Source organism: Coregonus lavaretus (assembly GCF_964263955.1).
Source record: "Coregonus lavaretus genome assembly, contig: HAP1_SCAFFOLD_526, whole genome shotgun sequence".
Lineage (NCBI taxonomy): Eukaryota > Metazoa > Chordata > Actinopteri > Salmoniformes > Salmonidae > Coregonus > Coregonus lavaretus.
This window is the reverse complement of record NW_028157301.1, coordinates 19,655-36,891: the sequence shown is the minus strand read 5'-3', so window position 1 is coordinate 36,891 and position 17,237 is coordinate 19,655.

Below are 17,237 nucleotides of genomic sequence, written 5' to 3'. Positions count from 1 at the left end.
GGTAACGAGCTGAGATTAGAAGCACACTCTTAAAGGGAGTGCTCCTAATCTCAGCTTGTTACCTGTATAAAAGACACCTGTCCACAGAAGCAATCAATCAATCAGATTCCAAACTCTCCACCATGGCCAAGACTAAAGAGCTCTCCTAGGATGTCAGGGACAAGATTGTAGACCTACACAAGGCTGGAATGGGCTACAAGACCATCGCCAAGCAGCTTGGTGAGAAGGTGACAACAGTTGGTGCGATTATTCGCAAATGGAAGAAACACAAAATAACTGTCAATCTCCCTCAGCCTGGGGCTCCATGCAAGATCTCACCTCGTGGAGTTGCAATGATCATGAGAACGGTGAGGAATCAGCCCAGAACTACACGGGATGATCTTGTCAATGATCTCAAGGCAGCTGGGACTATAGTCACCAAGAAAACAATTGGTAACACACTATTCCGTTAAGAACTGAAATCCTGCAGCGCCCGCAAGGTCCACCTGCTCAAGAAAGCACATATACAGGCCCGTCTGAAGTTTGCCAATGAACATCTGAATGATTCAGAGGAGAACTGGGTGAAAGTGTTGTGGTCAGATGAGACCAAAATGGAGGTCTTTGGCATCAACTCAACTCGCCGTGTTTGGAGGAGGAGGAATGCTGCCTATGACCCCAAGAACACCATCCCCACCGTCAGACATGGAGGTGGAAACATTATGCTTTGGGGGTGTTTTTCTGCTAAGGGGACAGGACAACTTCACTGCATCAAAGGGACGATGGATGGGGCCATGTACCGTCAAATCTTGGGTGAGAACCTCTTTCCCTTAGCCAGGGCATTGAAAATGGGTTGTGGATGGGTATTCCAGCATGACAATGACCCAAAACACACGGCTAAGGCAACAAAGGAGTGGTTCAAGAAGAAGCACATTAAGGTCCTGGAGTGGCCTAGCCAGTCTCCAGACATTAATCCCATAGAAAATCTGTGGAGGGAGCTGAAGGCAACACCAGGGTTGTGGGTTTGATTCCCACGGGGGGCCAGTATAAAAAAAATAAAAAATAAAAAATATGTATTCACTAACTGTAAGTCGCTCTGGATAAGAGCGTCTGCTGAATGACTAAAAATGTAAAATGTAAAGGTTCGAGTTGCCAAACGTCAGCCTCGAAACCTTAATGACTTGGAGAAGATCTGCAAAGAGGAGTGGGACAAAATCCCTCCTGAGATGTGTGCAAACCTGGTGGCCAACTACAAGAAACGTCTGACCTCTGTGATTGCCAACAAGGGTTTTGCCACCAAGTACTAAGTCATGTTTTGCAGAGGGGTCAAATACTTATTTCCCTCATTAAAATGCAAATTAATTTATAAGATTTTTGACATGCGTTTTTCTGGATTTTTTTGTTGTTATTCTGTCTCTCACTGTTCAAATAAACCTACCATTAAAATTATAGACTGATCATGTCTTTGTCAGTGGGCAAACGTACAAAATCAGCAGGGGATCAAATACTTTTTTCCCTCACTGTACATGGCAGATCAATCCGAACTCATCTCTCGGCATGTCCAGCCCATCCATTATCTCAGCCAATCATGGCTAGCGGGAAGGTTCCTGTCTTTTTCCGTGGCTAAACCAACTAGGCTCGCCATTTAACAATTTTATTTGTGTTTACAGATGGCATACAAGTTTGTTATTAAGGCACATGAAAGTTCACATGTTCCAGAATGCATTTCTACCCAAAAACTCATTACATTAAAAAAAAAAAAAATTCAAATGCTCTCTTGTAAAGTAGTGACGTGGACATACACCTAGCTTCCTGAAACGGACCACGTTATTATAATTTTTTCTTTGGAGAGGGAAGTCACTTTGCCACACCCTAGATTTAGCTGAAAAGACACCCCTGTCCTCTCCCTCCCTACCTCCCTGAACTCCTTCTTTAGCTAACCACCATCTCTCTCTCTCTCTCTCTCTCTCTCTCTCTCTCTCTCTCTCTCTTTCTCTCGCTCTCTCTCTCCCCCCTACCTCCGTCTTTAAAACCCTCTAAGGTCCATGTCTGCGCCCCGCGGAAATCTAATTAGCATAATAATAAACTAATAATTAATAAAATCCCCATAAGAATCTGTCAGTTTAAGCTAGAGATACAGTATACATTTTTTTTGCATTGAATGCGTCTCAATCCACCTCATCAGCCTATGTAACACCTCCTATAGAAATATTTTATGTATCATTAAGGCAAAATGTTGGGAAATGTCAAAGGTAAAATATAGTAAACATGATTGATATTTTAGAATCCAGATGCATGCCTAAATAAGGAATATAATCAATGCAGTGTGTAACCATGCTTTAATGAATGTACAGTGGGGAGAAAAAGTATTTAGTCAGCCACCAATTGTGCAAGTTCTCCCACTTAAAAAGATGAGAGAGGCCTGTAATTTTCATCATAGGTACACGTCAACTATGACAGACAAATTGAGAAGAAAAAAATTCAGAAAATCACATTGTAGGATTTTTTATGAATTTATTTGCAAATTATGGTGGAAAATAAGTATTTGGTCATCTACAAACAAGCAAGATTTCTGGCTCTCACAGACCTGTAACTTCTTCTTTAAGAGGCTCCTCTGTCCTCCACTCGTTACCTGTATTAATGGCACCTGTTTGAACTTGTTATCAGTATAAAAGACACCTGTCCACAACCTCAAACAGTCACACTCCAAACTCCACTATGGCCAAGACCAAAGAGCTGTCAAAGGACACCAGAAACAAAATTGTAGACCTGCACCAGGCTGGGAAGACTGAATCTGCAATAGGTAAGCAGCTTGGTTTGAAGAAATCAACTGTGGGAGCAATTATTAGGAAATGGAAGACATACAAGACCACTGATAATCTCCCTCGATCTGGGGCTCCACGCAAGATCTCACCCCGTGGGGTCAAAATGATCACAAGAACGGTGAGCAAAAATCCCAGAACCACACGGGGGGACCTAGTGAATGACCTGCAGAGAGCTGGGACCAAAGTAACAAAGCCTACCATCAGTAACACACTACGCCGCCAGGGACTCAAATCCTACAGTGCCAGACGTATCCCCCTGCTTAAGCCAGTACATGTGCAGGCCCGTCTGAAGTTTGCTAGAGTGCATTTGGATGATCCAGAAGAGGATTGGGAGAATGTCATATGGTCAGATGAAACCAAAATATAACTTTTTGGTAAAAACTCAACTCGTCGTGTATGGAGGACAAAGAATGCTGAGTTGCATCCAAACAACACCATACCTACTGTGAAGCATGGGGGTGGAAATATCATACTTTGGGGCTGTTTTTCTGCAAAGGGACCAGGACGACTGATCAGTGTAAAGGAAAGAATGAATGGGGCCATGTATCGTGAGATTTTGAGTGAAAACCTCCTTCCATCAGCAAGGGCATTGAAGATGAAACGTGGCTCGGGTTTCAGCATGACAATGATCCCAAACACACCGCCCGGGCAACGAAGGAGTGGCTTCGTAAGAAGCATTTCAAGGTCCTGGAGTGGCCTAGCCAGTCTCCAGATCTCAACCCCATAGAAAATCTTTGGAGGGAGTTGAAAGTCCGTGTTGCCCAGCGACAGTGCCAAAACATCACTGCTCCAGAGGAGATCTGTATGGAGGAATGGGCCAAAATACCAGCAACAGTGTGTGAAAACCTTGTGAAGACTTAAAGAAAACGTTTGACCTGTGTCATTGCCAACAAAGGGTATATAACAAAGTATTGAGAAACTTTTGTTATTGACCAAATACTTATTTTCCACCATAATTTGCAAATAAATTCATAAAAAATCCTACAATGTGATTTTCTGGATTTTTTTTCTCATTTTGTCTGTCATAGTTGACGTGTACCTATGATGAAAATTACAGGCCTCTCTCATCTTTTTAAGTGGGAGAACTTGCACAATTGGTGGCTGACTAAATACTTTTTTTCCCCACTGTATGTATATTATTTTTTAAGAAAGTGTCTGAGCCACGCCACCAATATAATGAGATATGGAAAAGCGCCCATGGCCTTTTGGAGTAAACCACATGTGACATCTGGACGTTGAAAGATAAGGGTAGAGTGGCACTAAAATATCATTTGCCCTAAGGGGAGTAACTGTATATGCTATGTAAGCATGATTGTGCACTTGTAATTGTATAAAAGGAGATCTTTGAGCCAAGGAGAGCCAGTTGTTCCATGGAGCAAGCTCGGCTTTGTTACGCAAATAATAAAGTCTAATTTTTGGATTCACAAGCTCCAGTTTCTTATGAGATATTTTTGAGTTGACTACTTTTGAGTCAATTATTTCTACGACATAAATGGTGAGCAAGCCAGGAGTTGGAAACAGGGACCAGAGACGGTGGACATCTGCGGCTGTGAAACGGCTTGGACGGACCATACAAACAAAGCGGCCGCTTTAAAAAAAAAAGTAAGCCAAGTTCTTACTTATATAGTATAAAGTTTGTGTGGTTCAATCCGGGGCCCGGCCTCAGCCGCAAAATACCAAGTAGGTCTCTCCAAATTTAAGAACCAGAAAATTCGAGACTGGGAGCTTTTGGATTTAAGAATACATGTTTGTCTGAACCGTCTGTTCAATTCATTTGATTCATTTGATTCATCCTACTGATCGCTTTGTCTGGGTTGCTTTGGCACGGGCGGCTGTCCATCTGTTTGAACGATTAGATAATAAATTGGTCAAAGCCCTACAGATACCGCTCTAAACGTGTCGAGGAAGTGTATCGTTTAGAGGGCCGCGCAGGAAGGCAGAAATCCTGTGTAATACCGCTTTTTTCTGTGTCAGAAGAAAGGGCCGAATTTACAGGTTGCTTAGGAAAGCGTAAGATAGAAGTCCAGTAACGGTGTGTTGAGGAAGTGAATCACCTAGAGGGCTATATAGGTAGATAGAAATCCTGTATAAAATCGTCTTTCTTGTGTCAGGGAAGTGAATCAGAAAGGGTCGATCAGGTAAAAAGATAGGTCATCCGGAGTAGGTGACATAAATTGGAGTTAACACCGGTCATCCTGAGTAGGTGAACGGGTTAAACAGCCACTAAGGCTTCAAAATATAGAGAAAGTGTTAGATAGAGTAGGTCTGATCATCTCATGTGGATGAGTGGTTTGCTTGGGCTACTGTGAGTCATTTAACTGTCTGATTCATTTGGGCGTGGATGGCTACTCATCTGTATTAATGAGAGTAATAAGAAATCCTGAAGATAATAGCTTATTTTCTGTGTTGAGGAGAGAAACTGTGTTTGAGGTCATTTGAAGTTTCTGTCTTTGGTGGAGAAAGGTTGGCGCAACTTTCCTGGACCGTTAATTAAGTGTAACCTGGTAGGAAGGACGCACCCGGTCTCGCACCAGGAGAGGAAGAGTGAATGGTGTGTGAATGCTCATAGGGGTAGAAACACACATATAGCTGAGTGATTTAAAGCTAAGAAAAAACACTAGCAAGGGAAAGATTCATGAGGTGTTCCACACAAAAGAAAAGTGGACATCAGGAGATATTATATTATTATTACATAAAGAGACTGTCAAATGCCCATTAATAATAAATAAGTTCTGACCAAGAATTAAGAAGGATAAATAAATAAATAGGACGAATACTAAAATAGATTAAAAAGGAAGTTAAAATTTTAGGCCATAAATGTGAATAAAACGGCGGTAGAAATACTGAGCGCTAAGTATCCCTTAGGCAAGGAAGAAATAGAGAAAACATCTGAAAAATGGGAGAAACGCACCAGGAAAATGGGCACCAAATGGCCAGAAGGAGGAACATTTGATGTCTCGGTGTGTGAGGAAATGGAAACACTGATAAAGAACCATAAAGCAAAAGACACAGGAAAGAAGAGAAGCGCCAAAAGAAAAATAGAAAAATAAGTACTCAACATGTTAAAAAAGGAAAGAGAATAATTAATGTTATGTGGATATACATTTACCAACTGAGTGGAAAATTCACATTACTAGGAGGGGTATGAGAAATCCTGTTGGAGGAACAGGTCACGTGTACCAGTGTGATCATATGACGTCTATGCATTGTATTTTGGTCAATCTTTCAGGGTGTGTTTCTGACATTATATTTGGAAACTTTAGAGGTGAAGTAGTATTGTGATAAATTGACTACAGTAAAATAATAACTGGGATAGGGTTAACATTCCAAATTTGGGCCCTTTGATAGAATAAAATATTCCTGTAGGTTATACAAATAGTAATTAAGCGCGTTTGAGAACAACATTGTGTGAATGTGGAATGAGAGTGATATAATGGTGTAAATGAGTCGCACTCTGTGTCACGGTTTCGGCCGAGGCTGCCTCTCTTCCTTGCTCGGGCAGGCTTCGGCGGTCGTCGTCCCCGGAGTACTAGCTGCCACCGTTGTATGTTTCGATGTTCGTTTGGTTTTGTCTTTATGTTGTACACCTGTTTTCGTTTAGCGTTCATTATTGTGTCCTATAAGTTCTTGTTTTGTTAGTCATGTGGCATGTGTGATTGCGCTTACTGTCTACTAGACTGTGTTTCGTTCCTCCTCTGTTTTGAAGAGGTTTTCGCACTTGTTGTGCGCGTTGTTTATTTTTCATGTGTGGTTTACGCCTGTGTGCGTAATCGCTGGCCTTACGGCTCTTTTGGATCATTTGGAGTGTTGGATCACTAAAGTCTGTTGGACTGAGCTTCTGCGTCCTGCGCTTGATTTCCTGCACCACATCTACACACAGCACCATCTGACACTCTGAAGTTTGAATGATGAGATATAGAGGTATGTATGATAATGATATATAAGTTTGAATAATAAGCTTTTCTTGTAAATGATATATTGGAGTTTCGTACAACAATGCCTGTCATAGAATTTTGTAAGATCAGTGAATAGTGACCACCCTATACGATTCTGGAAGGATTCTATGACTGAGGGGAAGGATTTGGGTAATTAGTTGTTGTTCCGCTGAGACTAGATTATGATTAACTGATTTGTGGTAATAAAGAATCATTAGAAACATGAATGGTTTGGTTGATGTGAATATATTAGAATAGAATGAATTTTATGCGAGTGTAATTTATTACGAGGGATTGGATAAAATAATAGGTGCTGACTTGCACACCCAAAAACGTAGATGTACATGAGGGGTGGGAGAAAGTACATAGATCATTGATAGAAATAAGAGTAGGCATTATGATAACTATCTATCATTTTGAAGCAGAAATGAGATAGTAAAGGAATTTTAGTATAATAGGGGGAAAGAACATAATCCATTTGATTGAATTTGTTAGATGTTTCCAAATTAATGAATGTAGATTTGACTCGTTGATTGTTAAAGCTTCCAGCTTGTGAAATCTTAGTCCTGTAAAGCTATTTTCTGATAAAGTGTGGTATGTGCCAGATACTAAAACTACTGACCATTATCATTGGAATAAAGGAGGATTTACTTGTCATTTCAATAAAGCATAGATTCTGCATCGCTGATTAGAGTCTAGGTTTTCTAAGTATAGTTCAACTATGGTTGTGGGTTGTTTAGATTGATGGAACAGTCAGGATAAGACTGGACGATTTAGCAGCCTGCGTCTTTTCAGACTGAAGGACTCACTTATTCAACGGGAAAGAGGGAGGAGTGACTATAGTCTAATCAGAAAGGACAGTTACATACATTTGAATAGCGGACTGGCAATTGCGATAGAGTTGTGGCCATAATTTGAATTGTTTAGGTAGACTGGAATGAAAGTAAGGTCTTTTAATAATATGAATACAAATATACTATTAGTTATTGTTGGGTTGTGAATAGACTTTACTAATGCCATGATCTAGTTCTCGGGTAAAAGAGAGTCATACTTGCTTGACTGAATCGAGCCGAAAGAGATATTTGAAGCAAGTCTGATTAGTTGGATGGAAAACATTTATTTGACAAATTCTAATTGTTATTACTTTATTCTATAGTTTGCGTGACGCCACAGATGTATACAAATAGTTAATGAATTCTAAAACGATAATTTGTTTTCGTTACATGGACCAGTGGAGTGTAGGTAGTTTTAACTATTATGCTGATGGAATAGTACCGACTTAATGTAGGTTCTAGATTTGTTCAACATCAAGTTTGTATTTTAAACTAAATTGATGCAATAGGCTACAATTACAACATTATCAGGCACAATCTAATGCGAAACAGTTATCACATATGTCATTAATCCAGTAATGATACAAAGCTAGAAGGATAACAATAGAGGGAAGTGAACCAAAAAAGGATTAAAAACAATGCAACAGGTTGAAATTATTAGATTACTGGAAAGTGGTTATGGGTTTGTTATGTTATAGGTTATTCCACTTAATGAAACATGATAAATGTCTGATGTGTCTTAGTTGGGAGTCTTTTCTGGGATTGATGGAAATCCCCTACAGAATGAATGATGAAGGAGATGTAGGAGACCCACGTCTCAAATAATATTTTAATAGATACTCGGGATCAAATATCACTGATTCCTTACACGGAGAAATTGACTGTATTTGTGGTTATGGAAAAGCCTCGGAGTTTAAATCTTATGGGACTTTATGTCGTTTTATGTGCACTGGATTGTGGAATTCATCGGGGAAGGGAGCAGTCACAAGTGATGTTCTTGAGGGTTTTCTGAGTAGGAGAATTAGGAGATGTGGGAATAGAGAGTGAGAATTTCGAATTTAGATTGTTTGGATTGGTTAGGAGGTATCAAAATGTAAACTAACTAAATGTGTACTTTTTCTTCCAGGAAAAAGGGGGGAGTGATTTTCTATTTTCTTTGAAATACTTTCCAAGACTATAAATAGGGCCTGGCCATTTTTGTTTGTTTATTGTTTTACTATATAGTGTTTAAATAACCATAAACAACCCACTTAGTATGAAATGTTAGCTGTATAGGATTTGTATTTGTATTTTAGTTTTTTCACGGGATAGAAGTGAATTATCTTAAAGGGGCAAACACATGTAATTTGGGTTTTTATTTACTGAGGGATAAGTAAATACGTGTAATTTATTTTGAAAAGAGCTGTACTAAGGACTTACTGTACACTCGGGATACCACATTTATGAAATGTTTTGATGGTTGTTAATGAGTAGTATACTATTGGATGGAACAATTCATTGAATGATTTCAATGACCTCTGAAATCTGTCCTGGCTTTATAGTGTGACCTGATCACCCACACTGTAAATCCTAGAGGCATGCTTAATTGGGGGTTAGATAAAATAAGGATAATTGTGAAGAAGTTTATAATTTGGAACAAATCCTATATATTAGTTCAAACAGGACAAGGATGAAGTGAGAGAGTTAGTCCTAAAGGAGAGGTATTCCTTGAATAGTGTTATGGGATATAGTTAAGTAAAGTTGTGCTCAAGGGTTGTCATTTTAAGTTTAGTTATTATTTTTGGTTTGATAGGCAATATTGTTGTTATTTTGTTTTTTGAACACATGAATCATGATGTGATGAATGTGTCCAAGGGAGGAAGTTGGGCTTACAGAGGTTTTAATGTTTTATAATGGTTTCGTGGGGAAATATGCAAGGTGTATTAAGGATATGTGCAGTAGTAATAATGTGTTATGGGTTAGGTTAAATATTTTTTGTTTTTGTGATAGGAGGCATGGTGTAGATGAGGTCTGTCTATGAAATGAGTGGACTACAACAAGCTGGAAGTGGTGCGCTTCATAATATCAAGGCTTATCTTGATGGATGAGAGGACATAAGTAGCATACTGTGTCTCACCTAACCTAACAATGTTCTTAAGATTTTATTTTCATGGGTGAAGATAACTCTGCCCAACTGAGTACGAGAATCTGAGTATTTTCTGCGCCCTGGAGACTATGTGATGGCAAAATACTACAGAAGAAAGAGCTGGAAAGACCCTATGTGGAGGGGCCCATACCAGGTGTTGTTGGCTACCTCAATAATGGTAAAAGTGGGAGAGACCGATACTTAGATCCATGTTTCCCACTATAGGAGTGTTCCAACACTAGGAGAGGAAGACGGCCCGCCATTGGGTAGCATTGTTGTCTTTTGTGTTTGTCTGTGTTTGTGTGTCTTTGCAGCAGTGACTCCGAGCTTCCCTATGGGTAGGCTGGTAGATGGACACTCTTCGCATACCGATGTCGATAGATTGAGAGGGACTCTGGCTGATCCGGAGAACCTAGTGGGGGAAGAAGATTAACAGCTAAAGTGACCATACATCGGCGTCCAGGTTACACCAACGGCGGTACGGATAGAGGGGAGCGTGACCTGGTATCATCTAAACCATTGTACCAGAGTGAGGGAACCGATGACTGAGAGATGAGAGAGCTGAGGATGCTGGCGAGAATCAGATGGGTCAGGATGGCAATTACTGATGAGCTACGTGTTCTTGCTGATTCCCTCGGCGGAGGGGCAGATCTTCAAGACCTTCAAGACCTTCTAGATCTTCGAGATATTCCAGACATTCAAGATGCACCAGATATCCCCATCATTGATTTCTCTGCACTTGACTAGTTCCCTGAGAATAAGGGGAATGGGGTACTGATAATAGTAAAGAGCAGAAGAACAAGACATAGAAGGGATATAGACAGGATTAAAATGTATATTCTTGCACAGGCAGGAACCATAACTAAAATGCAGGAAGGGATCACTATTAAAATACAAGGGTTAAATTATTATTGGTGTGGGAGGAACCAGCACAAAGAGTATGGGGAAGTCACATGGGGTAGTGTGACCTTAAGATAATGAAAGAAAGAGACAGGTGAATCATAGACATAAGGAGAACAGCCCAAGAATTAGATAAACAATTTGATGTAGTATTTAGTGTTAGATTTCCAGGGGAAGTGTTATTGGAGTAGTTATTACTTGGGAAAGTGCACTAAACCCTGTACATGTTAGAGCCATACCAAATACAGAAGAAAGGGAATTGAAGGAGCCGTTAAACAATGATTGGTATAGATGAGTACAATATATTACATTAAAATTAAATAAAGAAAATTGTCTAATATGCACCACATCTCCGTTTTAAATAGTTAACAGTAGTTCAGCATCTCCACAGTGTCACGGTTTCGGCCGAGGCTGCTCCTCCTCCTGGTTCGGGCAGGCTTCGGCGTTCGCCGTCCCCGGAGTACTAGCTGCCACCGCTCTATGTTTCTGTGTTTGATTGCTTTTGTCTGTCTGTCACACCTGTGTCTGTTTGGGAGTTGATTACGTGTCTTATAAGTTCCGTGTTGTGATCTAGGGTATTTGTGTGTTGTTATTCTGTTGCCACTGTGTCTATGATACGTGTTTGTTTTCCGTGTCATTTTTCCATGTTTAGTGTTTTACGCGTGTGCGTAATTTTCCCTCGCCACTTCGTGTTTTCGAGGTCGGGGTTTGTTCTCGTGTTATTGAGACTATTAAAAGTCTTGTTGTACTAAACCTCTGTTTCCTGCGCTTGACTCCTCCACCACATCCACGACGGAATAGTGACACACAGTTACTAGGACTGTGCTATGATTCAAACACAACTTTTTTCATATAAGGAACTCGGAAAGACCATATTGGCCAGCAGAATGTTTGTAATATTTAGGAAATCCTAAATATAAACAATTTTATAATCAACCAGGATGGGGAGAGAAGGGTAAGCAATTAGTGGTTAGAATAGGTACAAGGAAAATGAAAATGCCAGAGTAATGTCAAATAGACTATGAGCAAATACACTGCTCAAAAAAATAAAGGGAACACTTAAACAACACATCCTAGATCTGAATGAATGAAATAATCTTATTAAATACTTTTTCTTTACATGGTTGAATGTACGGACAACAAAATCACACAAAAATTATCAATGGAAATCAAATGTATCAACCCATGGAGGTCTGGATTTGGAGTCACCCTCAAAATTAAAGTGGAAAACCACACTACAGGCTGATCCAGCTTTGATGTAATGTCCTTAAAACAAGTCAAAATGAGGCTCAGTAGTGTGTGGCCTCCACGTGCCTGTATGACCTCCCTACAAAGCCTGGGCATGCTCCTGATGAGGTTGCGGATGGTCTCCTGAGGGATCTCCTCCCAGACCTGGACTAAAGCATCCGCCAACTCCTGGACAGTCTGTGGTGCAACGTGGCGTTGGTGGATGGAGCGAGACATGATGTCCCAGATGTGCTCAATTGGATTCAGGTCTGGGGAACGGACGGGCCAGTCCATAGCATCAATGCCTTCCTCTTGCAGGAACTGCTGACACACTCCAGCCACATGAGGTCTAGCATTGTCTTGCATTTGGAGGAACCCAGGGCCAACCGCACCATCATATGGTCTCACAAGGGGTCTGAGGATCTCATCTCGGTACCTAATGGCAGTCAGGTTACCTCTGGCAAGCACATGGAGGGATGTGCGGCCCCCCAAAGAAATGCCATCCCACACCATGACTGACCCACCGCCAAACCGGTCATGCTGGAGGATGTTGCAGGCAGCAGAACGTTCTCCACGGCGTCTCCAGACTCTGTCACGTCTGTCACGTGCTCAGTGTGAACCTGCTTTCATCTGTGAAGAGCACAGGGCGCCAGTGGCGAATTTGCCAATCTTGGTGTTCTCTGGCAAATGCCAAACGTCCTGCACGGTGTTGGGCTGTAAGTACAACCCCCACCTGTGGACGTTGCGCCCTCATGCCACCCTCATGGAGTCTGTTTCTGACCGTTTGAGCAGACACATGCACATTTGTGGCCTGCTGGAGGTCATTTTGCAGGGCTCTGGCAGTGCTCCTCCTGCTCCTCCTTGCACAAAGGCGGAGGTAGCGGTCCTGCTGCTGGGTTGTTGCCCTCCTACGGCCTCCTCCACGTCTCCTGATGTACTGGCCTTTCTCCTGGTAGCGCCTCCATGCTCTGGACACTACGCTGACAGACACAGCAAACCTTCTTGCCACAGCTCGCATTGATGTGCCATCCTGGATGAGCTGCACTACCTGAACCACTTCTGTGGGTTGTAGACTCCGTCTCATGCTACCACTAGAGTGAAAGCACCGCCAGCATTCAAAAGTGACCAAAACATCAGCCAGGAAGCATAGGAACTGAGAAGTGGTCTGTGGTCACCACCTGCAGAACCATTTCTTTATTGGGGGTGTCTTGCTAATTGCCTATAATTTCCACCTGTTGTCTATTCCATTTGCACAACAGCATGTGAAATTTATTGTCAATCAGTGTTGCTTCCTAAGTGGACAGTTTGATTTCACAGAAGTGTGATTGACTTGGAGTTACATTGTGTTGTTTAAGTGTTCCCTTAATTTTTTTGAGCAGTGTATATAGGAGTGGTACAATAAAACAATTGGGTTATAGAATTTAGAAAAATACAAGGGAGAATGTGTTATATGTGGCATTTATACAGATAGCCTTTGGAATACAGGGACCCCTCAAGGAAAATTTGCTCTACGACCCCCTCAAGCTTCTTGGGACACGTCTAAAGTCGATACAGCCGACCTGCCAACTTCTGTCTATAGCGTCCGAACAGTTTGGGCTACACACTAAAAATCTCTCAGATATAGGATAGACACTTTGGGGACTATCTGTTGTTCCATGTAGTGAATATGTTATTCAATGCATTTGTATGGGCTAATAGCAGTAAGGCCAAAACATTGTTTTCATCAAATATTTTTTATATATATGTTTTTTGATACTTTAAGGGGTCTTATAAATTCCAAATCAAATAGCAAAATTATCCTTGGTATGACCTTCTTAAAACAATTCCATACAGTTTAGTAGTCCCCCCCACCATTCCCCAGTTTAGACAGGGTTTAGACATTTATGGATTCATTCACTATTCCTCTATCTCTCTTCAGACATGCTTTTGTGAAACAGTATACATGAAGTGCATATAAAGCTCTACTCTATGGATTACTCCTATGGAATGAACTACCTAATATGCTGAACACCACTCACATATTTTCATATGTATAATTATCTATAGCAGTATACAGTGCCTTCGGAAAGTATTCAGACCCCTTGACTTTTTCCACATTTTGTTACGTTACAGCCTTATTCTAAAATTGCTAACATTATTTTTCCTCATCAATCTACACACAATACCCCATAATGACAAAGCAAAAACTGTTTTTTAGAAATGTTTGCTAATGTAAAAAAAAAAGTACAAAAATTAAATATCACATTTACATAAGTATTCAGACCCTTTACTCAGTACTTTGTTGAAGCACCTTTGGCAGCGATTACAGCAGTGAGTCTTCTTGGGTACGACGCTACAAGCTTGGCACACCTGTATTTGGGGAGTTTCTCCCTTTCTTCTCTACAGATCCTCTCAAGCCCTGTCAGGTTAGATGGGGAGTGTTGCTGCACAGCTATTTTCAGTTCTCTCCAGAGATGTTCGATCGGGTTCAAGTCCGGGCTCGGGCTGGGCCACTCAAGGACATTCAGAGACTTGTCCCGAAGCCACTCCTGCGTTGTCTTGGCTGTGTGCTTAGGGTCGTTGTCCTGTTGGAAGGTGAACCTTCGCCCCAGTCTGATTTCCTGAGCGCTCTGGAGCAGGTCTTCATCAAGGATCTCTCTGTACTTTCCTCCGTTCATTTTTGGCTCAATCCTGACTAGTCTCCCAGTTCCTGCCGCTGAAAAACATCCCCACAGCATGATGCTGCCACCACCATGCTTCACCGTAGGGCTGGTGCCAGGTTTCCTCCAGACCTGACGCTTGGCATTCTGGACAAAGAGTTACATTTTGGTTACATCAGACCAGAGAATCTTGTTTCTCACCGTCTGAGTCTTTAGGTGCTTTGTGGCAATCTGCAAGCGGGCTGTCATGTGCCTTTTACTAAGTAGTAGCTTCCATCTGGCCACTCTACCATAAAGGCCTGATTGGTGGAGTGCTGCAGAGATGGTTGTCCTTCTGGAAGGTTCTCCCATCTCCACAGAAAAACTCTAGAGCTCTGTCATAGTGACCATCGGGTTCTTGGTCACCTCCCTGACCAATGCCCTTCTCCCCCGATTGCTCAGTTTGGCCGGGCGGCCAGCTCTAGGAAGAGTCTTGGTGGTTACAAACTTCTTCCATTTAAGAATGATGGAGGCCACTGTGTTCTTGGGGACCTTCAATGCTGCGACACAATCCTGTCTCGGAACTCTACGGACAATTCCTTCAACCTCATGGCTTGGTTTTTGCTCTGACATGCACTGTCAACTGTGGGACCTTATATAGACAGGTGTGTGCCTTTCCAAATCATGTCCAATCAATTACATTTACCACAGGTGGACTCCAATCAAGTTGTAGAAACATCTCAAGGATGATCAATGGAAACAGGATGCACTTGAGCTCAATTTCGAGTCTCATAGCAAAAGATCTGAATAGTTATGTAAATAAGGTATTTCTGTTTAATTTTTTATAAAGTTGCGAAAATTTAGAAAAAACTGTTTTCTCATCATCAATATGGGGTATTGTGTGTAGGTTGCTGATAAAAAAATATATTTAATCAATTGTAGAATAAGGCTGTAACGTAACAAAATGTGGAAAAAGTCAAGAGGTCTGAATACTTTCCGAAGGCACTGTATGTTGAAAGAGGGCCCCATGTTGTGCAGTATTGGGAGCAAGGATGCATTACATTTACATTTACGTCATTTAGCAGACGCTCTTATCCAGAGCGACTTACAAATTGGTGCATTCACCCTATAGCCAGTGGGATAACCACTTTACAATTATTATTATTTATTTTTATTTTTTAGGGGTGGGGGGGGGGGGGGGGGGGGTAGAAGGATTACTTTATCCTATCCCAGGTATTCCTTAAAGAGGTGGGGTTTCAAATGTCTCCGGAAGGTGGTGAGTGACTCCGCTGTCCTGGCGTCGTGAGGGAGCTTGTTCCACCATTGGGGTGCCAGAGCGGCGAACAGTTTTGACTGGGCTGAGCGGGAACTATGCTTCCGCAGAGGAAGGGGAGCCAGCAGGCCAGAGGTGGATGAACGCAATGCCCTCGTTTGCGTGTAGGGACTGATCAGAGCCTGAAGGTACAGAGGTGCCGTTCCCCTCACAGCTCCATAGGCAAGCACCATGGTCTTGTAACAGATGCGAGCTTCAACTGGAAGCCAGTGGAGTGTGCGGAGGAGCGGGGTGACGTGAGAGAACTTGGGAAGGTTGAACACCAGACGGGCTGCGGCATTCTGGATGAGTTGTAGGGGTTTAAAGGCACAGGCAGGGAGCCCAGCCAACAGCGAGTTGCAGTAATCCAGACGGGAGATGACAAGTGCCTGGATTAGGACCTGTGCCGCTTCCTGTGTAAGGCAGGGTCGTACTCTCCGAATGTTGTAGAGCATGAACCTGCAGGATCGGGTCACCGCCTTGATGTTAGCGGACAACGACAGGGTGTTGTCCAGGGTCACGCCAAGGCTCTTCGCACTCTGGGAGGAGGACACAACGGAGTTGTCAACCGTGATGGCGAGATCATGGAACGGGCAGTCCTTCCCCGGGAGGAAGAGCAGCTCCGTCTTGCCAAGGTTCAGCTTGAGGTGGTGATCCGTCATCCATACTGATATGTCTGCCAGACATGCAGAGATGCGATTCGCCACCTGGTTATCAGAAGGGGGAAAGGAGAAGATTAGTTGTGTATCGTCAGCGTAGCAATGATAGGAGAGGCCATGTGAGGATATGACAGAGCCAAGTGACTTGGTGTATAGGGAGAATAGGAGAGGGCCTAGAACTGAGCCCTGGGGGACACCAGTGGTGAGAGCACGTGGTGCGGAGACAGCTTCTCGCCACGCCACTTGGTAGGAGCGACCGGTCAGGTAGGACGCAATCCAGGAGTGAGCCGCGCCGGAGATGCCCAGCTCGGAGAGGGTGGAGAGGAGGATCTGATGGTTCACAGTATCAAAGGCAGCAGACAGGTCTAGAAGGACAAGAGCAGAGGAGAGAGAGTTAGCTTTAGCAGTACGGAGAGCCTCCGTGACACAGAGAAGAGCAGTCTCAGTTGAATGACCAGTCCTGAAACCTGACTGGATTGGATCAAGAAGGTCATTCTGAGAGAGATAGCAAGAGAGTTGGCTAAAGACGGCACGCTCAATAGTTTTGGAAAGAAAAGAAAGAAGGGATACTGGTCTGTAGTTGTTGACATCAGTGGGATCGAGTGTTGGTTTTTTGAGAAGGGGTGCAACTCTCGCTCTCTTGAAGACGGAAGGGACATAGCCAGCGGTCAAGGATGAGTTGATCAGCGAGGTGAGGTAGGGGAGAAGGTCACCGGAGATGGTCTGGAGAAGAGAGGAGGGGATGGGGTCAAGCGGGCAGGTTGTTGGGCGGCCTGCAGTCACAAGTCGCAAGATTTTATCTGGAGAGAGAGGGGAGAAAGAAGTCA